The following is a 25,806-nucleotide window of genomic DNA, read 5'->3' as shown; positions in this document are numbered from 1 at the left end:
TCTGGGTGCCGAGGTCTATGTGCTGAGAAGTCTGGGTGCTGAGGTCTGTGTGCTGAGAGGACTGTGTGTTGAGAGATCTGGGTGCTGAGAGGTCTGTGTGTTGAGAGGTCTGTATGCTGAGATCTGGGTGCTGAGGTCTGTATGCTGAGAGGTTTGGGTGCTGAGAGGTCTGTGTGCTGAGAGGTCTGGGTGCTGAGGTCTGGGTGTTGAGAGATCTGGGTGCCGAGATCTGGGTGTGGATCTTCCTGCCCCTGTCTTAGACTTCCTGCCCCATCCGTCCTGTCCCACTAACCTGACAAGGTCTGGGCAGAAGTGTGTGTCCTTGTGGGTCAACCTATGTTACCATGAGGAGGCAAGAGAAGGCGAAAGCTTGCCAGCATGTGTCATGTCTGGGGAAGGACCGTGAGCTCGGCGTGTGTCGTGTCTAGGGAGGGACTGTGAGCTCGGCGTGTGTCGTGTCTGGGGAAGGACCATGAGCTTGGCGTGTGTCGTGTCTGGGGGGGACCGTGAGCTCAGCGTGTGTCGTGTCTGGGGAAGGACTGTGAGCTCAGCGTGTGTTGTGTCTGGGGGGGACCGTGAGCTCAGCGTGTGTCATGTCTAGGGGGGGACCGTGAGCTCGGCGTGTGTCGTGTCTGGGGAAGGACCGTGAGCTCGGCGTGTGTCGTGTCTAGGTGGGGACCATGAGCTCGGCGTGTGTCGTGTCTGGGTAAGGACCGTGAGCTCGGCGTGTGTCATGTCTAGGTGGGGACTGTGAGCTCAGCGTGTGTCGTGTCTGGGGAGGGACCGTGAGCTCGGCATGTGTCGTGTCTGGGGAGGGACCGTGAGCTCGGCATGTGTCGTGTCTGGGGAGGGACCGTGAGCTCGGCGTGTGTTGTGTCTGGGGAGGGACCGTGAGCTCGGCGTGTGTCGTGTCTGGGGAGGGACCGTGAGCTCAGCATGTGTCATGTCTAGGGGGGGACCGTGAGCTCTGCGTGTGTCGTGTCCTGGGACGGACTGTGAGTTCCGGGCCCTGGGCCTGGGGGTTTGTGTTGCCAGAGTGGTGAGATTCACAGAGAAGGGGCTGTGACTGTGTCTGAACGGGCATAGCTGAGTGTTGCCCTGGAAAGGTCTCCCTGCATTTTCCGATGGCCACACCAGGAGGCAGAGCACCCCACCAAGTGGGGGTGGGGCACCCCTCCCCTCGGCACCGGCCTCCCTGGACTGCATGGAGGCGCCTCCTCCCCTCGAGGCAGAGCACCCACCGTCAGCACCGCAGAGCCCCTGCCCGCCTGGGGGACACTCATTGAAGGGCACAGCAAGGAGCTGAGTTGACCCAAGCCCGCGGCCCGAGTGCCAAATTGTCAGCTGCCACCTGTTGTCTGGGTGTCTGGTGGCCAGGCTGCCTTCCCCCGTCGTCCCCACGAGGTCCAGGTCCCGATCGTGCTTCCAAAAGGTGCTGGAGTGTTTGGCTGTCCTCGGTCGAATATCCAGGAGGGAAAATTCATTTGTGTCACATTAGAGAATGGGAGAAGTGTGGGCTGCCCCAGCTACAGAAGTCACCCCAGGAACACCAGCCCTAACCCTTACTGTGCACCCCAAAACCCCAGATCCTCTCAGGGACAACCCTGGGCTCCATGGCACCCAGCCCTTCACACTCCTGGCACGTGCCCCTAAATCGCTTGTCCAGTTAAGAAGCAGTCGCTCTCCCCGTGGGGCCTGGTGACCCGTGTCCGAGCATCTGGTTAAGAAGCAGTCGCTCTCCCCATGGGGCCTGATGACCCGTATCCGAGCGTTAAGAAGCAGTTGCTCTCCCTGTGGGGCCTGGTGACCTGTGTCCGAGCGTCCGGTTAAGAAGCAGTCGCCCTCCACGTGGGGCCTGGTGACCCGTGTCCGAGCGTTAAGAAGCAGTCGCCCTCCGCGTGGGGCCTGGTGACCTGTGTCTGAGCGTCCGGTCAAGAAGCAGTTGCCCTCCACATGGGCCTGGTGACCCGTGTCCAAGCGTCCGGTTAAGAAGCAGTCGCCCTCCGCGTGGGCCTGGTGACCCGTGTCCGAGCATCTGGTTAAGAAGCAGTCGCTCTCCACGTGGGGCATGGTGACCCGTGTCCGAGCGTTGCAGCTGCTGCTGACTGACTGGAGGTCTCTTTCGGAAGCGATTCGGTTGTGTGGGTGAAGAGCCAAGAAAAGATGGTTCTCACTCCTGTCCTAAGAGAATATTTCAAAGCGTGAGAATCGACGTGTTGGTGACGTAACAAAACCGGAAGTCAGGGCGCTTCCGAGCGTCCAGCTGGGGGCTGGTGAAGGATGTCACCTTCTGTCCACTTGATTGATGGGATGTGGAAACTGTAAAATGATGGTGATTCCAATGAAAAAACGCTCAGCCTCACTTTAATTAAATAAATACATGCTGGATCCCAAACAGGGCAAGTCCCAGCCCAACTCAGGCCTCAGACGAGCCAAGTCCATGGTTGACCATCCCAGGCCGGCCGCTGAGGGACGGCAGTGGGACCGTGACTCGGTGCTCCCTGCAGAGCACGTGGGTGCGAGCATTTTGGTGCTGTTTGTCAGGACACGAGTTCTTGAGAACTAGGAGTCGTCGTTACTGACAAAATGTGAGCTCTCTGAAGGGATGTGTGTGGGAGGCCGAGTCCGGCCGCCACACGGGTTGGCTTCCGCGGGGTTTCCTGCGCGCGCTGTGCTGTCCCAGGTGCAGGGGTGGGGGTGCAGGAGTCGTGAGCACCCCTACACACAGCTCTGCAGACACTGGGGAGATTCCGAGCCAGAGTCCAGCCGGGACAGCCTCCCGGGTCTCCTGGGTGCCTCGGAGAATGAGGGAAGCCCAGGGTGCTGGTTGCTTTCAGTGCCCGCCCCGCGCTGAGTCTCCTGCCCCGGGCTGCGACCTGCACAGGGACAGTAGCTCCCTGTGGGGAGGGCTTGGCTCAGGGACCACGGAAACGCCTGGTCTGCTGCACACAGTGGGTGCCGAAGAAATAGGAAGCCTCAGTTATGTATGAGCAGAACACGCCTGCTGTCCCCAGCAGTGCTCAGGACCTGAGAACCCGGCTTTGTCAGTGTGAGCTTGACTCTGGGCTGCCTGGGCTGGGAGCAGTTGTTGAGTCCGAGCCCACAGGGGACGCACTGGCCCACAGGGGACGCACTGGCCCACAGGTGTGCTGGGACAGCCCTGAGGACCGGAAGGTGGACACCTGGACCCGCCCTGCACTGTCCGAGCAGGCTCTGTCCTCTGCCTTCTCACGTGCGATCATTCATTCCATTGCTGGTCCTTTCCCAGGAGAGAAAATCCGTTCTATCCCAAACCCACGGCATCTTCGTGGCCAGGCGTTAGGGTGATTTGCTCAGCTGTTTATCTTGCCTGTGGCCACAGAGGTTACAAACCAAATCCTAAACACCTGTAGCCCCAAAAGTTATCCTGAATTCTCTGACCGCCAAAAAGTACATTCTAAACCCAAACACACCCGCTGCACCCCCAACCTCGCCATCTTTCCTAGGAGAGGTCACCAGTGGTCACGACCTGCAGACACCTCAGCCACCACCACGCAGCCGTGGCATGGACGTTTTAATCCAGGCTGTAGGAACACAGACGGGCCTGAGGTCAGAGCTGGAGTGGGAGTTGTCACCCGTTCCCAGCTGGCGGAGGCTCAGCCAGGCAGGACCTCCCACCTCTGGGCCCCCGGCCACCTGGGGGTGGGCACCGCTTGTGCTCCTCGTTGCCCTCATGGGACCTCCAGTGAGTCTGTGGCCTTCGGGAGTTTAGGCTGCGGACAGCTACGTGGAGGAGGCCGACCACCTCTCTGCTCCCCTCCGTCTGCTCCCAGACGAAGCCCCCCACGCCGAAGGCGCACTGTGAACATACAGATGGGATCACGAGCTTCAGCTGCCATGGGACCTAATGGCCACGGAATAATCGGCAGGGAGCGGTGTCTCCTGCTGTCTCTGACGGCGACGGGGCTTGATGATTGCAACGACGTGGCATGGTTTTGGGGTCCCATGGGCTCTCTGTGGTCAGGAGTGCACCAGTGTTGGCTTCCTGCCGGTGGACGTGGCCCGGTGACGCCCACGGTGAGGATGTGGAGCGCTTTGGAGGGATGGGTGGTGGCAGCTTCCGTGCCCGCAGAGCTGCACGCTCCCTCTGCGCCGGGTGGCTGCTGTGCAGCCTGGATGGCGTGAGCACCCACAGGCTGGCTGGAGGCCGAGACAGACTGTGCGTTTGCTCACTGGAGACCTGCCTGCTGGCCCACCCGCTGTTGGTGGAGGTTTGTGGCTGGAGGTTGTTTTTCAAAATCCATTGCTTCCTTGTACATTCAGGCTGATTTTTGGCTCTGTGAATTGATTTTTTCTTTTAAACTCACATGATTAAATTAAGAACAGTATAATTAGTTATAGATTTCATGACTGGGATTTGAAGCATTGAATTCACTGAGAACATTTTTGCAACAGCTTTAAAAGCTGGTGGCCAAGTTTCTTCTGCACGTGGGCAGACGTTGCAGACACTGAGTTGTGTCACCTCACAGAGCGAGTTTTGTGGATGCCGAGTTGTGTTGATCAGGGTTCTCCCGAGGTGCAGGATGAAAGGGTGTGGCTGATTGGCAGGCGTCAGCTCACCTGGTCCTGGAGGCTGGAGGCCCCATGCTGCAGTCAGCACACCAGAGACCAGCAGAGCCTGGGTCTGAGTTCCAGCCCAAAGACCAGCACTGAGAGACCAGGAAGAGCTGCGGTTTCCGTCGAGCCTGAGGCAGGAGAAAGTTCCCAGCCTGCGGCCAGGCAGGAGGGGTCCCTTGCGCTGGGGAGGGTCAGCCTTCGTGTCAGGCACAGGCCTCTGGGGTCCGCCGTGAGGGTGTTCTGTCCACCTGCACCTGCATGAGGCTAAGCCTTACGAGCTGACAAATTGCACCTCCCGCCTCCTGGCAGCGCAAAACGTGCTTGCGTCTGTCGCAGCCTGTCCTGTGGGGGACCCTTGGAGACCTGACCGGCCTCATGGCAAGGATGGACACGGGGTGTGGACAGGACGTGGGGTGTGGCCTGTCCCTACAACCGCAGGCAGAGTTGTCCTGGACCTGAGCACCAGCTGGCGGGTTCTGCGTTCAGAGCTGATTTCTTCAGAAAGTGCAGGCAGTGGGGCTCCTAGGGCAGCTGCACTGGGCCGTGGCCCCTTCCCATCCATGTGGTATATAACAAGGGCTGTGTTAGGGCCACAACAGATCCAAACTTGAGGATCTCGGTGGACGTCAGCCGGGGCTGACGTCTTGCAGCAGCAAGTTGAGTGGGCAGTGCAGGACCAGCCGGTGGCCCCCTGCGTCCCAGGAAGCTCCCACACCACCAGTCTCCACCCAGGGGCAGTAGAGGGTGGGGAAGGCAGCCCCCTGTGACGCCTTGGCGGAGCCTCTGCGTCCCGTCCGTCTGCGTCCCATTAGCCTGGACGTCTGCGGCGCAGAGGGGCGGGCATCACATCCTAACCCAGAGGCCACAGGCCTGGGCAAAGCTGCGGGCTCTTTACCAGGGAGGCAGGTGCCAGTCAGCAGCATCTGCCACTGCAACATTGGCAGCAAACTCCTGCCAGCACCAAGTGAGGACCCGCAGCAGATGTGTCACCAGGGCCAGCTGCTCTGGGGCCGCATGATGCCGCCGGGCCGAGCTCTGGGAGGCGGCAGGGCCCAGTGATGGCAGCGCTCCTGTGCACGCGGCTGGCCGCACACCCCTGCAGCCCTCGGCACCCCTGTGGAGGGATCAGAGACCCTGTAGAGGCTCGTGGAGGCCTGCAAACAGCAGGGCCTGGAAACCCCCTGGACAGGGGAGGAAGATAACGGGCGTCGTTCTCTGCTCTGCTTCCTGCACAGATTTGATGGGGAAAACATGGAAGATTTGTGTTTTGGATTTTCACTTTAGTCTGGCAAAAAAAAAAAAAAAAAAAAGCTAAAATCCCTGATATAAAAGCTTCAAAGCTTCAGTATTTGTTTGTTTGTTTGTTTGAGATGGAGTCTCACTCTGTCACCAAGGCTGGAGTGCAATGGTGCAATAGCGGCTCACTGCAATCTCCACCTCCCGGGTTCAAGTGATTCTCCTGCCTCAGCCTCCCGAGTAGCTGGGACTACAGATGGCACCACCACGCCCAGATAATTTTTGTGTATTTTTAGTAGAGACGGGGTGTCACCATGTTGGCCAGGCTGGCCTTGAACTCCTGACCTCAGGTGATCCACCCTCCTCGGCCTCCCAAAGTGCTGGGATTATAGGCGGAGGCACCGCGCACGGCCAATTCTTTTTCCGTAAAATCCCTCCCAGGTCTCCGGTCTTTCTTCTCGCCACAGTACGAGGCGCAGCTGCGGGCTGGCTTAGTTCTCAGACTCCAAGTGTGACTGCCACTCCCGTCCAGCTCTGGCTCTGACAGCAGCAGGGCTTGAAACATTCTCTCCATTCTGAGCCTGTTTCCTCACCAACCAAATGCAGATTCTTCAAAGCTGTTGAGATTAAGTTGAATAATTTATGTGCCTTGCTTTGGACAGTGCTCAGCACACAGAATCACACAGCGAGGTCTCTCTCCCCTTTCGCAAACAAGGGAAGCGAAGCCTGGTGTGGCCCCCTGTGTGGTGGCCATGGGGAGGGTCTATGGGGTGGGGACCGCCCCTCTGGGAGCCGGCGTGCGCTGTCCTCCTCTGATGACACAGCAGGAGTGGTCTGTGTGCAGCAATAGCCGGGAGGCTCCCAAAAGGACCTGCTAGGAAGAAGCCAGGTAGCTCTGCCGGTGGGGCCTGGGGACAGGATGGGCGGCAGGGCGGGCCACACTCGGGCAGGAAAACAGGAATGCGAGTTCTCGCGTTGGGCCTCGGTCCCAGGCTTGAGGCCCTCTCCGGGGACCGCCCTCTTCCACCCGGCGCTTCTCGCCTTCTGTCCGTATCACTTGGGAGACTTCCCGTTTCTTCTTCGTGGACTTTGTTTTTTCCTGGGCTGTTGTTTTTCTCAGTTCTGTGCCCTGCAGGGGTTTCTGTGTGTTCCCTGCCTCCCCAGGCCTCCCCCACACTCCCGTTCCCTCTGTCACTCCCCGTGCTGGCCCATGGCGCTGCTCCTGCCGCCCTCCCCTTTAACCACCTCCTGTCAGTCTTCCCACATCCTCTGCGTGGCCACCGGCCCCTCTGAGCACATCCAGGCCTGCGCTTGGCCTGTATGCAGCTGTAAGGGCGTCGGGGAGCCCAGCCCTAACTTTCCGGCCGCGAGCCCTGGACAGGAGCGTTTTCCTGGGAGCCGGCACACCCCGTGTCCTCAGTGTCTGTTCGCGGCATCTGAACTTCGCGATTTGGAAAGCAGGAGTCTGGGAGGAAAGCAGGGGAGGCCGCGGAGAGGCTGCGGTTACAGCTGGCGACAGTGTCCGCTGAGCTGCCACACTCGGCTGGGAGGCGCCTGGGACTTGGGGGGGAGTGGATTTAGCCCAAAGAAGGCAGCGTCTGCGGCGTCCAGGTCCAGCCTGTGAGAGGCGCCGGCCTCGCTGCCGAGGGGACATCCTTGTCAGTGACATGCTCACGCTGAGGCCACTGAAGAGTCAGACACATTTCGGGCCACTTTGGGCTTTGACGGGGACATCCCGAGGACAGCCGCCTGCCCCAGAACCCAGCGGGAACAACTGATCCAGTTATGGCCTCAGGTCAAGCATGGGGTCAAGAGGCCAGGAAGGCGCTGTCTCCTGACTGCCTCGGGAATCCTCGGCCCTCACGTTCAGCCCTCACTGCTCCTCCTGCCTTTCTGCATCACAGGCTGAGGTAGGGATTCTGCTCCTGAACTGCGTTTTGTTGGCAGATTGAAGAAAAGCTATATAGCCACCACCATCAGCCACCTTCCTCTACGCCATCAGTCATAGAAAACTTAATAGAAAAATTATTCTGGTCACCCTAATAACAAAAATATGAAAGGCCTAAGAATAATCTCAGCAAGAGAGGTTCTGTGTCTACCGGGAGCAGCGCCGCCACAGCGGAGGCGAAGAAAGGAGTGAACAGGGCACACCTGCCCCACTGGGGGAGCCACGCCCCGAATTAACACACACACACTTACTGCGCGTCAGTCAGAGTCCTAGCCGGTGTTTTGGACTCTCACAAAATAATCTTTAAAATCTAGAGAAATGTGTATGAAGATGTGCTGGTGGATTCTGGAGAACAAAGAGAAAAGTACAAAGCGGGGAGCCCACCCCAGAATTGATTCTCTTCTACTGCATAAGCTTCCCCATGGGTTCAGATGGCAGCCTTCTGTCTGCAGGTCATTCTGAGGCTGGGTTTGGGCTTGGCATGCTCTGTCCTTGAGGCATCAGCTGGGGTCTCCAAGGTGGAAGCTGGTGCGTCTCCGCTCCCTCCTCTCCAGGAGGCCGGCCCAGGCACGGTGGTGGGAGAGCTTCCAGGGGCACTAGGTCCCTTTCAAGGGCTCTGCCACGGTCACGTGTGCTCCTGCCCCGTGGGCCAGCGCAGGCCGGGACTTCAGGCTTCCCTCCTCCCCATCGCCGTTCCTTCCTGTGGTAGGAGCAGGGGTTCCTGGAGGGTGTCAGGAGAGGGGCGTCTCCAGGTATGTGACAGGCCTCATGGAGACTGATGGGGCTCGGAAAGCCACACCCCAGCGGGACGGCCTCTGCAGCAAAGCGGCTCCCCACCTTCTGCCCTGTGATCTCCCAGCCTCCATCTCACCCAAGGCTGCCAGAGAAACTAGAATCTCTGTTCCCCAAGGTGGGTCATAGAAACCACAACCCCTTTTAAAGCTAGCCTGAGTTATCCCCCTAACTTCCCCACTTTTCTGTGTAAGGCCTGGCCATGAGGAGATTGCCCTACGTTGTCTGATGGGGTCCTAAGACCCCCATTCCAGAAGGTCCTGCCCCATCATGGGAAGAAAGAGCACTGCGCAGAGCCCAAATCTGAACAGGCAGCCCTGGGGGCTCCTCTCAGTCCAACACCACGGAGCACAGGGGCCCTGGGGGCTCCCCTTGGTCTAGCACCACCGAGCACACTCGTCTGCCAATCCCATTTCCACTCCAGCTTCACTGAACTACACGTACAAAGAAATTGTTTCCCTAAATCTTAGGGTCTTCATGCCAAAGGCTCCTGTGTCAGTAAAACTCCCACCGTGAGTTTGTCGTGTGTTTCTCCTGTCGGCCTTTGTTATGGGGTTGGCCGTGACCCTGACAATGGGGAGGAAAGAGATCACTCCCGTCCCACCCTACACGACAGCAATGCAGACCCTGGCACGGGGTTGGGGACAGCGGTCCTGAGTCGGGGAGATGCAAGTCTGGCCGAGAGCGAGACTGTGGTGCTCACGGGGTCTCTGCCTGCTGGGGGGCCTGGGTCTCTGCTGCTGAACTTGCCCTGAGCCCCCATTAAGTGCAGAAAACCTTGATGGGGGAGGCCGTTGTGAAGAGCAATCGGACCGGCCTGCAGCCCACCTAGTGTCTGCCCCCGATGCCCCCAATGCCCCGATCCCCCGATCCCCCCAATCCCCAGATCCCCGATGCCCCTGATCCCCCAATCCCCCATCCCCCGATGCCCCGATGCCCAAAGCCCCTGATGCCCCAATGCCCCCGATCCCTGATCCCCCGATCCCCGATGCCCCTGATCCCCCAATGCCCCCGATCCCCCATCCCCCGATCCCCCCGATCCCCCCATCCCCCATGCTCCTGAACCCCGATCCCCCATCCCTGGATCCCCCATCCCCGATCCCCGATGCCCCCGATCCCCCATCCCCGACCCCCGATCCCCCATCCCCAATCCCCCATCCCCCGATCCCTGATGCCCCCAATCCCCCATCCCCGATCCCCCGATGCCCCCGATCCCTGATCTGCCATCCCTGATCCCCCGATCCCCAATCCCCCATCCCCGATCCCCTGATGCCCCTGATCCCTGATCCCCCATCCCCGATCCCCCGATGCCCTGATCCCCCATCCCCAATCCCCTGATCCCTGATCCCCCGATGCCCCCGATCCCTGATACCCCGATGCCCCCGATCCCCCATCCCCAATCCCCCGATGCCCGATCCCCTGATCCCCTGATGCCTGATCCCCGATGCCTGATCCCCGATCCCCAGATGCCCCCGATCCCCCATCCCCAATCCCCCGATCTCCCATCCCTGATCCCCTGATGCCCGATCCCCAGATGCCCCCGATCCCCCTGATCCCCCCGATCTCCCATCCCCAATCCCCCGATCCCCGATCCCCCTGATCCCCGATCCCCCGATCCCCCCGATCCCCGATGCCCCCGATCCCCCAATGCCCCGATGCCCAGCGCACTGATGCACAGTTGGGGTTGCTTCTTTCCTAAAACAAAATTCCTGCTGAGCCAGTAAGAACAGATTCCCCACTGCACCGACGTCCGGCACGCAGTCCCCAGGCCGGCACCCCCCAGCAGCCCAGTGGCAGGAGCTCGGAGCTGACTTGCTTCTTGCCCAGGCCTGGGGTTGGTGCAGCACCCACAGCTCATGGGCCACAGCAGCAGAAGGTCTGTGGCGTTTTGGATCTTGCTGTTGCCGGGCAGTGGGTGTCGGCGCCACATCCAGGACCCATCTCCCGCCTGGTGCCGCTGCCATCACAGTGAAGCTGGACTGAAACCCACAGACAGGCCCAGCCCTGCCAGGCAGGTGTGATCAGGCTGGTGCTGCGGAAGGGCCCCACCAGGCAGGTATGATTGAGCTGGCGTCTCAGAAGGGCCCCGGCCAGGCAGGAATGATCAGGCTGGCTCTGTGGAAAGGCCCTGCCAGGCAGGTGTGATCCAGCTGGCTCTGCAGAAAGGCCCCACCAGGCAGGCATGATCGGGCTGGCGCTGTGGAAAGTTGCAAGGACGCTGTGTGGGCACTTGGTGGGGCTGGGCTGGGTGCAGAGCACCTAGTGGAGAGGGGTCACCTGCGGCATGGCCACCGCTGTGGGCTGCAGTGCCCGGGAAACAGCCGTGGAAACCAGCGGCTCAGGGACAGGACAGGGGCTGCAGGTGCCGAGCCGTTGTTCAACCTGATTGAATTCTAACTCGTGATTTGGAACGATTCTGTCCCAGGAAGGATGCCCTCTTCTGCATCCACAGGCAGCGGTGCCCTCTGTGAGCAGCTTGCTCACCTGTGTCTGTGGTGTTGGTGCCCTGAGGGCAGGGCCGGCCCCCTCTCTCCGCACAGCTGGGTGAATCATCAACAACACCCTTGGCACCGTGAGCACTCGCACCTGCAGACCGCCTGGTCTCGCTCTCGGGCACCAGCTGTGCCGGGCCCGGGCCACTGACTCCGTGTCCTTCTTGCAGATGCCTCTCATGGTGTTTGACACAGAACACCATGCTCAGAGGAAACCTCAGCATGTGCTGGGGTCGGGGGGCCCTAGGACGACCAGGCTCATTTCAGCCAGAGGAGGGCGAGAGGACAGAACGCCGAGGGGAAGCTGTGCCGATTTTCTGCAGACACGAGGGCACAAAACGAGTTAACATAGGGTGCGCAGGAAATCGAACTGACGCATCTGCTTCGGTGCAGATAATTCTTCGGTGCAGATAATTCCAGACGAGCACATCCTAGGCAAAGGCCTATTGTGCTGTTTTGAAACAGTTTGTTCCCTTACATAGATTTAATATTCTGCTTTTCTGTCTTCATTTGACTGCAAGAGGCCTTTTCTGTAGATGAGTGAAAAGAATAAACCTCAATTCAGTTCAAAGTCAAACTGTTACGAATTCAGTTACTAAAATGAGTCAATAATTATTTTCTTTCAGGTACTTAGGGAGCTAAGGGTTAAAGTCTGCGGACAGAGTCACTGCTGACCAAGTGACCGCCGGTGAGGCTGGGTCCCTCCAGGGGCTGGCTCCAGGCTCTCGGTGGCCGTGGCTGTTTGCCTGGTGGACAGGTTCGTGGAGGAGAGGAAGTGTCCAGAAGATAACACAGGCAGCAGTGAAGGGACGCAGAAGGCTGAAGATTTGACTACACACTAAATAGACCTCAGGCCCCAACGGGAAAGTCGCGAGCTGTGGGGTCCCTGCACGCTGAGCCCTCCTCCGCCGTCGGGGGCAAGTGCACCCGGCCTTCCCTGACCTTGTTCTCACACCCCCGTCCCCCCCGAGAGTCACGGCACTCAGAATCAGCCTCATTCCTGGCAGGCTGAAGCTGCGGAATCTTCTATGCTCTGAATTGAGAACAGAGGCCCAGGAGCACCCACACCTGGCATCTCTGGAGCCTCGGTTGGGGTGACAGGTGCAGCTGCAGCCGTGGTTATTGGAGGAATGTGGCTTGGTCCTTCTGTTTACTGTCACTAGGGAATAAAAGCAGGTTGATGCCAGGGCCGACGCCGTGTCAGCGGAGACCTCGCCTTCTGAGAAGGGCTCCCGGCCACTTAGGTTTTCAGAGGCGACTGGCCACGGTCCCTGTGCCTGCTCAGCCTGGCCCCACTCCATCCTCCACTGCCCTTGCCCACCAGGCTGCACGCGCACTCCACCTGGCACCAAGGTTCCTGTGGCCATGTCCTGAGACTGTTGTCAGAACAGCTGTCCCCACACTGTCCGTCCCGCGTCATGGTTTCTGATGGCACCAGCACTGCCGTGTGGTGTGGACGTGCCCGTCCCATGTCGTGGCTCCCGATGGCCCCTGCCCCACATGTCAGTGTGCGGAGGGTGTTTGATGCCCACATGTCAGTGTGCGGAGGGCGTTTGATGCCCACGTGGCAGTGTGCGGAGGGCATTTGATGCCCACATGGCAGTGTGCGGAGGGCGTTTGATGCCCACATGTCAGTGTGCGGAGGGCGTTTGATGCCCACATGTCAGTGTGCGGAGGGCGTTTGATGCCCACGTGGCAGTGTGCGGAGGGCGTTTGATGCCCACGTGGCAGTGTGCGGAGGGCGTTTGATGCCCACGTGGCAGTGTGCGGAGGGCGTTTGATGCCCACGTGTCAGTGTGCGGAGGGCGTTTGATGCCCACGTGTCAGTGTGCGGAGGGCGTTTGATGCCCACGTGTCAGTGTGCGGAGGGCGTTTGATGCCCACGTGTCAGTGTGCGGAGGGCGTTTGATGCCCACGTGGCAGTGTGCGGAGGGCGTTTGATGCCCACGTGGCAGTGTGCGGAGGGCGTTTGATGCCCACGTGGCAGTGTGCGGAGGGCGTTTGATGCCCACGGGCAGTGTGCGGAGGGCGTTTGATGCCCACGGGCAGTGTGCGGAGGGCGTTTGATGCCCACATGGCAGTGTGCGGAGGGCGTTTGATGCCCACATGGCAGTGTGCGGAGGGCGTTTGATGCCCACGGGCAGTGTGCGGAGGGCGTTTGATGCCCACGGGCAGTGTGCGGAGGGCGTTTGATGCCCACATGTCAGTGTGCGGAGGGCGTTTGATGCCCACGGGCAGTGTGCGGAGGGTGTTTGATGCCCACGGGCAGTGTGCGGAGGGTGTTTGATGCCCACATGTCAGTGTACAAGGGTGTTTGATGCCCCAGATCTTCCCCAAGGGCAGCCCTCCTCGCACCTGTGCTGCATTCCTCCCCTTGGCAATACCGTAATTTATTCAGCCTGCTCTCCTTTCATACAGAACATTTAAGTTCCTGATTTTTTTTTCTAATAAAAATAATACTTGGACTTTTGATTAGGTAATGGATTGGCTACATCTGTTGACCTCCTCTCATTTCTTGAACCCAACTGAAATGATCGTAAAGGGAGAAAAGAGTGTAAATCCACATGAACAGTGCAGGCAGGAATGGATACAGTGATCGATGGGCACTTTCTGCACGAAGGAAGATGGTGGCCGTGGCTGTGGAAGATGCCGGCTGTGCTGTGGAGCGAGTCCTGTGGGAGATGCCGGCAGCCCACCATGGGCCGCTCTGGAGGCTTCTGGTACCCGGCAACTATGGGAGAAACTGGGGCTGGAATGGGGACGACAATGGGTGGTGAGCCCAGCTCCTGCCTCCCCCGCCTTTGTACCAGCCCCTGGCCCCGTGCCGCCTCCCTGGAGACCCGGATGTGGGGGTCAGGCCCTGGAGGGTGGTAGGGTGCCAGGCTGCAGGAGGCATTGGGGAGAACCTGCCCATGGACCCCTCCCTGTCCAGGATGGCCGCAGCCAGACCTCCAGCCCCCACGGGAGCCAAAGGGCCCGTCTTTGGCAGAACTGGGCACCTCAGAGGGGAGAATGGCATCAGCCGGTGCGCAGGGCCTGACAAAGGCCAGCACTGTCTGGACACTGGCAGTGAACCCAATGGTTGGCAAGCCCCACGCAGGCCACAGGGCATCCAAGCAGCAATTTAGCACCCCCGTCTTGAGGAAGCGAGGCACATTGGGAAAGAATGGAGCCTGAAAGAAGGATAGACATGGGGCTTGAGGGAAACACAGGAAACATCAGGAGTTATAATCAGGGACGCCAAGAGGGCAGAGCAGGGCTGTGTCCATGAAACAAGAACAAGACGCCATGAAAAAGGAACCGAGGGTGAAGAGGATCTCTCAGAAGTTAAAAATGGGATTACCCTAATCAAAAAATAAGTAGTACACATTTAGGAAAGAAGATGCCACTCAAAGACAAGGATGAAAAGGCAGGGGGAAGATGCATCGCTGGGAGGTTAATCCAGAAGTCCCACTCTGGCCTACCAGGGTTCCAGAATGGCGAGAATGAGAAAAGGTGTTATGGCTCAGAACTGGCTCAGAATTCAAGACAACGGACTTATCCTGACTGGTGCACGAATCCCCAAGGCTGAATGGAAATGCACGTGTGTCAAGGCGTCTCATCCTGAAACTTCAGGGAAAAAAGAATATTCTAAAAGCTTCCATGGTGACAGGGAAGAAACGAGGTCCCACCAAAGGCAGAACAGGAAGGGGCCCCTTGGGTGGTAGGCGGGTGGCAGTAAGCAGTTCTGGAATGAAACCATAAAACTTCAGGAGAAACAAAACAACTTATGAGAAAAAAATGTAATTGTAGAGCACGACTTGGCTCAGCAGTGAGCATGTTCACATTTTCTTCACACTATGAACGTGCATGAGTTATCTGACCCCAAAAATGGGATGTAACAATGTCTGCAGGAAAGAGGTTACAGTTATGGTGGTTGAAGGTGGGGTGTGTGGGAGACCCAGATGCTCAATGCTACAAAGTCCCCCAAAATGTATAACATTAATATGCCAATAAATGGCCGGATCAGCATTTAGAAGTAGGGAAGTAACTATCAGAAGAAATAATTAGAAATTTAAAAATTATTCCCTTTGGGACTTAAGAGTGGGGGATGGGAAACTGCCTTTTCTTATAAGCTGTCTAATATCAAGTTTTTAAAAAATTATATGTACAGGCCGGGCACGGTGGCTCACGCCTGTAATCCCAGCACTTTGGGAGGCCAAGGCGGGCGGATCATGAGGTCAGGAGATCGAGACCATCCTGGTTAACCCAGTGAAACCCCATCTCTACTAAAAATACAAAAAATCAGCCAGATCTGGTGGCAGGCACCTGTAGTCCCAGGTACTCGGGAGGCTGAAGCAGGAGAATGGTATGAACCCGGGAGACGGAGGTTGCAGTGAGCCAAGATCGTGCCACTGCACTCTAGCCTGGGTGACAGTGCGAGACTCTGTCTCAAAAAAAAAAATTATATGTATGATTACTTTGATAAAACAAAAATTAAGTTAAAAACATGCTCAGTCACCAAAATTCACTCAAGGAGAAATAAATAACATAATCCTACGATAATTAAAGAAATTAAATTCATAGTTTAAAACCTTCCAGGAAGAAAATTCCAGGCCCAGATAGTTTCACTGGCGAATCTCACAAAAAGTTAAGGAATAAATAACACCAATTCTACATGGTCTGTTCCAGAAACATACAAGAGGAGGGATCCCTTCCCAACTCATTCCAAGAGGCCAGTACTCCTCTGATACCAAACCAGAGACACGACAAGAAAAGAAAAAACAAAGACCAGTGTCTCCCACGAACTCATGCGAACTCCTCAACAAAACATCGGTAAATCGGGGTTGGTAAAGACCTAAAGAGCACAGCACATCACGACCAACTGAGGTTTTTCTCAGGAAAGCAGGCTTGGTTCGATACTCAAAACCAACCCATGTAATTCACAATATTAATGCACCAAAGAAAAAATGCTGGCTGTTCATCTCAACAGATGTAGAAAAAGCATTTGACTAAATTCAGTATCCATTCATGATTTTTAAAACAGCACTTTCAGCAATTTAGAAATAGAAGGGAATTTCCTTTTCCTGATAGAGAACATCTACCCAAAAAACCTACAGCTGACAATATACGTAGCAAAAGACTGAATGTTTTCCCACTAAGATTGGGACCAACCCAAGGATGCCTGCTCCCCACTCCTCTTCAGCACCTGTTGGCAGTCCTAGAGAGAGCAGTGAAGCAAGGAAAGTAGACACCGTGCGATTGGAAAGCAAGAGAACAGAACTGCCTATGTAGAAACTCCTAGGAAACCCACAGAAAAGCTTAAGAAAATTAAGGGAATTGCTGGCAGCGAACTATTGGGATTCAGATTTTTTAAAGTTCATTAATAGCACCAAAAACCATGAATTGCTTACCTGCAAGTCTCAGCCTAGGTCCAGGATCCATCTACGTGCTGATAATTACAGCTAAATACAGCTGATAATTACTGATAAAGACCGAAATCAACGAAGGCCTGCAGTGCTCACGTGTCGAAGACTCGGTGTGACTAAGACGTCCACCCTCCCCATAGTCCATCTCCAGATTCAGTGAAATCCCATTCAGAATCCCATTTTCCGCAATATTTACAAGCTGATTCTAACATCTTTATCGAAAGGCCTAGGAACCGTTTTGAAAAAGCAGCCGTTGGAACTCACACTGCCTGCTTTCAAGATTTGCTCTGAAGCCACTGCAGGACAGCGTGGGGAAAGGACAGGCATGGGGTCGTGGACACAGTCCAGGAATAGAACCACATGAATGAGGCCAGCCAGCATTTGGCAAAGTGAAAAGGCCAGGCACGGAGAAATAATAGTCTTTTCAACAAATGGGGCTACAACTGAACTCCTATATTTAAAAAAAAACACAACCCATGCCTTACCTTTTATACAAAAATTCAACTCAAGGTGGACCATGGACCTAAACATAAAACCTAACATTTAAAACTATAAAACTTGTAGAAGAAAACATAGAGGTGGCCTTGCTAATGGAGAGTAAGGAAGGAGTTCCCAGATGTGGTGTCAGATGCACGATTCATGAAATATGAAAATGGATAGGCTTCACTTCATTAGAATCTAAAACTCCTGGCCTAGCGTGGGGGCCCAGTCCTGTAATCCTAACACTTTGAGAGGCTGAGGCGGGAAGATCACTTCAGCCCAGGAGTTCACGACCAGCCTGGGCAATATAGCGAGACCCTCATCTCTATTAAAATTCTTTTGACTTTTGTCCACAAAAGACTGTTAAGAGAATGAAAAGACAAGCCTCAGACTGGGAGAAAATATTTGTAAATCACATATCTGACAGAAGACTTGTAATTAAACTATATAAAGAACTGTATAAACTCAACTGTAAGAAAATAACCTGATTTAAAAAGGGACAAAAGTTTTGAACAGACACTTCACCAAAGAAGACACGCCTATGGTAAATACAGCGCTGAACTGTTATTAGGGAAATACAAAGTTAAGCCACAGGAGCTGTCACTCAGGTGTTAGAAGGGCCCTGATCTAAAAACCAGCCCAGAGCAGCAAGGGCAAAGGAGGGTGCGCGGCCGGCAAGGCTCAGGCCCTGCAGGCCGTGGAGTGGCGAGGCTGCCGTGGAGCGCGGATGCCGGGCACACCTGCTCGTGGAGCGCGGATGCCGGGTACACCTGCTCGTGGAGCGCGGATGCCGGGTACACCTGCGCGTGGAGGGCGGATGCCGGGTACACCTGCGCGTGGAGGGCGGATGCCGGGTACACCTGCGCGTGGAGGGCGGATGCCGGGTACACCTGCGCGTGGAGGGTGGTTGCCGGGTACACCTGCGCGTGGAGCGTGGATGCCGGGTACACCTGCGCGTGGAGCGTGGATGCCGGGTACACCTGCGCGTGGAGGGCGGATGCCGGGTACACCTGCGCGTGGAGCGTGGATGCCGGGCACACCTGCGCTCATCGCACACCAGCGCCCACGCCCAGGACGTACCCGTGGGAAGGACAGCGTGTGTCACGTATAGAGCGAGTGTTCAGCCGGCTTTATTCATCACAGCCCAGCCTGGAAGCAGCTGACACGGACGGCGACGGCCGGTGCCGGATCAACCCCGGTGCATCCACAGTGCGCGGTGAAAAGCAGCAAACGGTGGGTGCCCGGGACAGCACGAATGGGCTCGCAGGGCCTGACGCGGGAGAGGCCAGGCCCGGAAGCCACGCTGCGATCCCGTCTACGGGATACCTGGGAAGGCCAGGGGTTGGGGGCCGGGGCCGGGGCCGCGGCTGGGTGGGCGGGTGGGGTCTGGTCTGAGGCAGAGAACGGGGGGGGCTGGGGGAGCTGTCCTGCGTCTTCGCGCTGCGTCTTCGCGGTGGTGGTGGTTCCAGGACCGTGATTTGTCCAGACCCATAAAGCCGAGCTCTGATGAGCGAGCAGGTCCTTTTGCATAAATCTTTGGGCCCATTTCTGACTTTCCCTGACAACTCCCCAAAATAGAATTTCTAGGTCAAAGTGCACACAGTCTTTGAAGGCTTTTAAAATATATTTTTTAACTCGCAGAGTTTTGCGAGTTTATACCCTGCCCCGCCTGGACCACCCTGGGCCCCAGAACCTTGGCTGTGGCCGTGACCCAGGGGACACTTGTCTGGTGGGGACGGGTCCGAATTTGTGTGGCCGCTTGAGGACCAACTCAGCAGCTTCTAGTGAACGATGAGGAGGGGCCTGTCTGGCAAAGGTGAAGATATGTCTGTCTGGTAAAGGTGAGGATGTGCTTATATGTCTTAGAAGCCAGCTGTTCCACTTCCAGGTACCCTGGGTAAACGCTGGCCGATGAGCACACAGCGTTCCCAGCAGGCATGTTTTCGTTTTTGCTTTGGTAATAGTGGATGATGTCGTTCACAGGGCCCATCATGGCGGCTGCAGCCCCTTCTGCCATTCAGCACAGACTTGCACCAGCGTCGCCACAGGCACGTCCACGAGGGCTCCATGCAGCCCGGCCCACTGACCCCCAACTCGGGTGTGCCTGGGTGGGGACCATCCCCCGCCCCCGTCTAGTCAGTCCCCACGTCCTGACGTTTCTATCCCAACCACCAGCCTACCATCTTTTCTTCTCCCAGTGCCTCCCGGAGGCTGGGCCCTCTTCTCCCACCAGCCTCCCGCCTCCAATTGCCGTGGCACAGGCCGACCTCTCTCTGCCAGCACGAAACCAGAGCTCAGCTCCCCAGCACAGCACAGAAGCTGCAGGGGCTCCATCCTCATCCCCCTCCCCATGCCCCGTGTCCCTGTTCTCAGCCCTCCTCCCGCCCCTCCCTGTGGGCCCCACACCTGCACCCCCAAGAGAATTCGCCCCATCTAGGTCCCACCTAATGACACACACTTCCGTTCTCAGTCCTTCAAGGAGGCCCCCAGCTCTGCAGCCCTTGCCACTGCTAGATTCCCGTCCTCCGGTGAGAGCGCCTCTGTGCTCAGCCCCCGCCTGGCAGGGACTGGCTGGTTCCCCTCCTCGGCTCCCCCAGTGGGATGGAGCCCCAGCCACTGGGTCCCTAGGGGAGAGCCAGGCTGTGATGTCCCGATGCAGCAGAGGAACGGGGCTGGGTCTGGGCCTGGGCCTGGGAGTGGCAGCTCCCCAGGCCAATGGGGCGGGAATTCTAGATTCCGGGATTTCTTTCATCGTTGCTTTGGGTTTTCTACCTAGAGCTGAGAAATGTTTGTGGTTTCTAAAGAGACCGGACACGCCCGAGGCCCACAGACACGTGGGTTCGTGATGGGGAGCCACGGGGGCAGGGGTCCGTCTGGCTCTGTGTTCCTCAGGGGCGCTCACCCTGGGGCCCAGGGACTCGGGAGCAGTTTACCCACAGGTTCCTGTGCATGGGAGCGAACTTGCTTTTCACGTTCACAGAAACGCAGTAGCGTGCGGGTCGGTGATGCAGCCAAGACACCATCCCTGAAACCTGTGATAATCAGAGTGTCCTGACACCAGGGCTAAGAAGCCCACACTGATCTCTGAGTGTGGGGTCCACTTTCCCTCCCCAAAAAAGCGCTTGCCCCGCTCTTGGGGTCCTGCTCACACCCCCACAGTCCCCAGCCCTTGAACCCGAGACCACAGACCCTACCCTGACAGCAGAGGGCAGAAGCTGCCAGTAGGGCCTGCTCAGAGCAGAGAACATCGCGGAGCAGCTCAGGGCTGCGGGGCAGAGTCTGAAGGTGCCCGCCCAGCCAGGGCAGGCAGGAGCTGGCCCTGGGACCCCAGAGGAAACCCTGAACGTCTGTTGAAACGCCCAAAAAAAAGCCAAACAATCTAGAGGGCGGTGGCTGTGCGGGCCTCAAAGCTGGGTGAGCCAGGCTGAACGTAGACTTTTTTTCTGACCTGATTTTTGGCCACAGGTGCATCAAATCTGATCAATCAGGGTCTGTTTTCTGGGTTGAAAGTTCCGGAAACGTGCCCGCTGACGGTCCCACCTGTGGTTCTGCAGGTGGTCTCTTTCTAACCACGGCAGACCCGGTCCAGGCAGTTTCTGGCTCTGGGTGCAGCTGCACCGGTTCCCTCCTTGTTGTGGGCAGGGGGGCGCTCAGGACACACACTCAGCCCAGGCACTCCTGCCCCGCCGGTCCCCACGCCTGGCCAGGGACACAGGATTCCTCAGAAGGGCTTGTGTGGAAGGCAGCTTCGACCAGTGGTTAGGACAGTGCCCTGGGGCCAGCCTGCCTGGCTCACACACCGTGGACGCCCAAGCCTGGCGTCCTGAGGGCCCATAGCCCCAGTGGTTGGAAGCGCTGAGGCCCCTGAGCTCTGCCCCGCGAGCCTCCTGCACCCGGACATGCTGCCAGGTGGGAGGGGCTCTGCAGGGGCTCCCTCGGGCACGGATCGGGGCTCGGGAGTGGGTCCCCCACTTTTCCCAGGGCCTGTGAGGCTCAGGAATGGACTGGAGCCAGGGATCCACGCAGCAGCCCACCCGCCTTGAATGTCGGTCAAGACTTCACTGTGGCCCGTGGTCAGAGAAGGCTGCAGAGGGAGGCAAACGGGGAGTGGACGTCTGACGGGGCCACCGTCTCGGGCTCACAGGGTAATAGCCTTGGAGACAGGTGGTGAAGGCCACACAACATTCTGAATGCATTTAACACCCTTTAAAACGGTTCAGGTGGTGTCTTGTTACATGTGTTTTACCGCAGTTTTTAAAATGCTAGGACAAAACCCATGCCCCAGACCTAGGCCTCAGGGGTGGAGGAAGCCGTGGGGAGCACCCGCCAGGCCCGGATTCAGCCCTGTCCATGCGGTGGGGACCACGTTTGGGGCGGTGTGCTGGGACCAGTCCACGGGGCTTCCACCAGCTGTGCCGACAGGCTGTAGACTCCTGAGAAGGTCCCCAGCCCAGATCTGGGGCTGGGTCAGCCCTGAGGCTGCAGTGGGGCTGGGACAGCAGTGTCTGTCCTTATGAGGCTGCGGTGAGCCTAGAACAGCAGCGTCCTCCTTCTGAAGCCGCAGTGGGGCTGAGACAGCGGCGTCCTGCTTATGAGGCCGCAGTGGGGCTGGGACAGCGGCGTCCTGCCTACGAGGCCGCAGTGGGGCTGGGACAGCGGCGTCCTGCTTATGAGGCCGCAGTGGGGCTGGGACAGCGGCGTTCTGCCTATGAGGCCGCAGTGGGGCTGGGACAGCGGCGTCCTGCTTATGAGGCTGCAGTGGGGCTGGGACAGTGGCGTCCTCCTTCTGAAGCCGCAGTGAGGTTCTCATTCCCATTTCCCTGATCACCAGTGATGTCGAGCATCTTTTCATGTCCTTCCTGACAGTTGAGAGCTCTTCTTTGAGGAATGTCTATTCAGACCTTTTGCCCAATTTTTTTTTTTTTTTTTTTTTAGCGAGAGAGAGTCACACTCTGTCGCCCAGGTGATCTCAGCTTACTGCAACCTCCACGTCCCAGGTTCAAGCAATTCTCATGCCTCGGCCTCCTGAGTAGCTGGGATTACAGGCGTCCACCACCACACCCAGCTATTTTTTTTTTTTTTTTGTATTTTCAGTGGAGACAGGTTTTCACCAGGTTACTCAGGCTGGTCTCGAACTCCTGACCTCAAATGATCTGCCCACCTTGGCCTCCCAAAGTGCTGGGATTACAAGCATGAGCCACCACACTGGCCCTCCTTTGCCCAATTTTAACTTGGGTTGTCTTTTTATTATTGAGCTCTAAGAGTTTCTTATCTATCCTGGATGCAAGTCCCTTATCAGATACCTGATTTCCAAATACTTCCTTCCATTGTGTGGGTTGTCTGTTCACTTTCTTGCTGTTGTCCTTTGAGGCACAAAAGTTTTTAATTTTTATGAAGTTCAGTTTATCAATTTTTTGTGCTTTTGATGCCATATCTCATAGCCCTTGGCTAATCCTTTGTCATGAAGATTTTACCCCAAGTCTCCTTCTAAAGTTCTGTAACTTTAGTGCCACGTTTTGAGCTTTGGTCCATTTTTTCTTAATTTTTGCGTTTGGTTCAGGTAAGTGCTCAGCTGGATTCTTTTGTGTGTGGACATCCAGGCACCCCAGTACCGCTTGATAACAAATTGTTCTTTCTCTATAGAATGGTCAAAATTTAGAGTTTCTTCCAACAGTGTTTTGTAGTAATCAGAGTATAAGTTTTTTTGTTCTTTTGTTATTCTGATGCATTTCTTCCTTTTGATGTTGTTGTGAAGGGAATTACATTAATCGTTTATTGAGAGTGTATAGAGATAAAATTGTTGTCGCATATTCTACAACCTTGTTGAACTCACTAGTTTTAATGGATGTTTTTAGTGGATTCCTAAGGATTTTCTATATACGAGGTCCTGTCATTTGTGAACCGACATGACATGACCTTCTCATTGGCCTAGTAGGCGTCTGTGCACATTCTGTTTAACTGCCTGATCGCCCTGGCTGGAACATCCAGTACAGAGTCCACTGGAAGTGATGAGAACAGGTGTTAGCGTCTCATTCCTGAACGGAGGGGAGCACAGAGTCTTTCGTTACCACATGTGATGTTAGCTCTGGAGTTTTTATAGATACCCTTTTTGCGGAGGTTTCCTGTTTGTTGAGTGTTTCTGTCATGAAAAGATGTTGGATTTTGTCAAGAGCTTTTTCTTCATCAGTTGACATGATTGTGTGACTTTTCTATAATATGGATATGATGTATACGTTAATTGATTTTCAGATGTTAAAACAGCCTTGCGTCCTTGGGATAAATCCCACTCAGTCCTGATGTCTAATTCTTTTTCTACACTGCTGAATTCAGCTTGTTGATATTTTGTTGAATCTTTTAACGTCGGTATTCATATGTGGTTTTCTTGTGATACTTCATCTGGTTTTTGCATCAGGGTGATGGCCTCATAGAATGATCTGGGAAGCATTCTCCACTTCTGTATTTTCATAATAGTTTGTGAGGAATTGGTATTAATTCCTTTTTTATGAATAAAATTTATTTAAATTGTTTAATAATCTCAGGTTTTATCTTAGGTTCAGGGGTATGTGTGCAGGTCTCCTACCTGGACATATTGTGTGATGCTGAGGTTTGGGATAGGATTGGTCCTGTCACCCAGGTACCAAGCACAGCACCCAACAGCACGTTTCCAGCCTTTGCTCCTTCCCCCTCCCCCCCGGCAGTCTGCAGTGTCTGCTGTTGCTGTCTTTATGTCCATGAGCACCCAACGTTTAGCGCGCACTTACGAGTGAGAATATGCCGTATTTGGTCTTCTGTTCCTGCATTAATTTGCTTAGGATAATGGCCTCCAGCTGCAGAGGACAAGACGTCATTCTTTCTGTGGCTGTGGATATTCTCCTTTGACCATTTGGTTGGATTCAGTGCATCTGGCCCTGAGCTTTTCTTGTGGGTAGTTTGAGGGTTTCTGACTGAGTCTCTTCACTGATGATGGGTCTGTGCAGATTCTGTTTCTTCCTCTTGTTTCTGTAGTTTGTTTTTCTGTGAATGGATCCATTTTACCTAAGTTATCTACTGTGTTGGCACACGATTAGTCACAGTGCTGCTTTGTCACCCTTTTTACGTCTGTAAGAGCAGGAATCACGTCTCCGCTTTCATTTCTGATTCTAGTAAATGGAATTTTCTCTTTTTCTTCTGCTCAAACGAGCTAAAGATTTGTTGATTTTGTTGCTCTTTTCCAAGAACCAGCCTTTGGTTTCATTGGCTTCTCTATGGGTTTTGTCTTCTCTGTTTCATTAATTCCTGTTCTCATCTTTGTTATTTCCCTCCTCCGCCTGCTTTAAGTTTTATTTACTTTTGTTTTCCCAGTTGTCTTAGGGTGGAGTGTGAGCTTATTAACTTGAGATCTTTCTTCTTTCTTATATGCATTGACAGCTATAAATTTCCCTCTAAGCATTACTTTTTCTTTTTATTTTTTATTTTTATTTTATTTTTTTTTTTTTTTGAGACAGGGTCTCGCTCTGTCACCCAGGCTGGAGTGCAGTGGCGCCATCGTGGCTCACTGAAGCCACAACCTTTTAGACTCAAGGGATCCTCCCATCTCAGCCCCCCGAGTAGCTGGGACTGCAGGCATGAACTACTACACCCAGCTAATTTTTGTATGTCTTGTAGAGATGGGGTTTCACCATGTTGCCCAGGCTGGTCTCCAACTCCTGAGCTTAAGTGATCCTCCTGCCTCGGCCTCCCAGAGTGTTGGGGTTACAGGCATGAGCCACCGTGCTGGCCCTCTAAGCATTACTTTATCTGCACCATGAAAGTTTGGATATGTTGTATCTTCATTCTTATTCATCTTCAAGTCTGACTCCCTTCTGATTTCTTGGTTGGCCTCTTTGATTATCTAGGAATATGTTGAATTTCCACAGATTTGTGAAGTTCCCAATTTTTCTCCTGTTATTAATTTCTAATATTCTATTGTGGATGGAGAGTATACTTGTATTATTTCTGTCCTTTTAAATGTATTGAAGTTGGTTCTATGGCCTGGTACATATCCTGTTCTGGAGACTGTTCCGTGTGACATTGCAAAAATGTATATTGAGTTGTTGGGTGACGTGTTCTACGGATGTCTGTGAGGTCCATTTGGCTTATGGTGTTGTTCACGCCTTGTGTTTCCTTGACTCTCCTGTGTAGTTGTTTTACCCATTATTGAAAGTGCAGTATTAATTAGCTGGGCACAGTGGTTGCACGCCTGTAGTCCCAGCTACTCAGGAGGCTGAGGCATGAGAATCACTTGAACCTGGGAGGCAGAGGTTGCAGTGAGCCGAGATTGCAACACTGCACCACTCCAGCCTGGTCGACAGAGCAAGACTCGGTCTTAAAAAAAAAAAAAAAAAAAAAAAAAGTGGGGTATTGAAGTCTCCAACTATTATGGAATGTCTCCTCAATTTCTGTTTGTGTTCAGTTTCTGCTTCATTTACTTATTGCTGTATTATTGGTGCATACGTTTTGTTATATCTTCTTGATGGATTGACCTGTTGATCATTACATATTATCTCTAATAATATTTTTTGTTTTAACGTCTACTTTGTCTATTAGTCATTCCGGCTTTCCTGTGGTTGCTGTTTGGATGATATATCTTTTCCCATCTTTTTACATTGTATCTATTTGTGTATTTGATTCTAAAGTGTGTCTCCTGTAGACAACATATAGTTCAACTATTTTTTAAAACCCAGTCTGCCTTTTGATTGGGTCGTTCACTCCATTCACATCTAATGGTACGATTGATATAGCTGGGTCTGTGTCTGCTTTGGATTGGGTTGTTCACTCCATTCACATCTAATGTTATCATTGATATAGTTGGGTCTGTGTCTGCCTTTGATTGGAT

The 25,806-nt window shown here is 55.1% G+C and overlaps 1 protein-coding gene and 1 long non-coding RNA gene across 4 annotated transcripts in view; both read left to right on the top strand.

The window, feature by feature from the left end:
* KCNG2 (potassium voltage-gated channel modifier subfamily G member 2) overlaps positions 1–25,806 on the top strand; it is a 39,262-nt gene that overhangs the window by 8,041 nt on the left and 5,415 nt on the right. The window lies entirely within an intron of this gene.
* On the top strand, positions 12,909–13,534 carry LOC134731651 (uncharacterized). Its single transcript, XR_010114126.1, has 2 exons — positions 12,909–13,303; positions 13,334–13,534. It is a non-coding gene; the product is annotated as an uncharacterized lncRNA (long non-coding RNA).

Source organism: Symphalangus syndactylus, chromosome 1 (genome assembly GCF_028878055.3).
Source record: "Symphalangus syndactylus isolate Jambi chromosome 1, NHGRI_mSymSyn1-v2.1_pri, whole genome shotgun sequence".
NCBI lineage: Eukaryota > Metazoa > Chordata > Mammalia > Primates > Hylobatidae > Symphalangus > Symphalangus syndactylus.
This window is presented reverse-complemented; position numbering and strand designations above follow the sequence as displayed.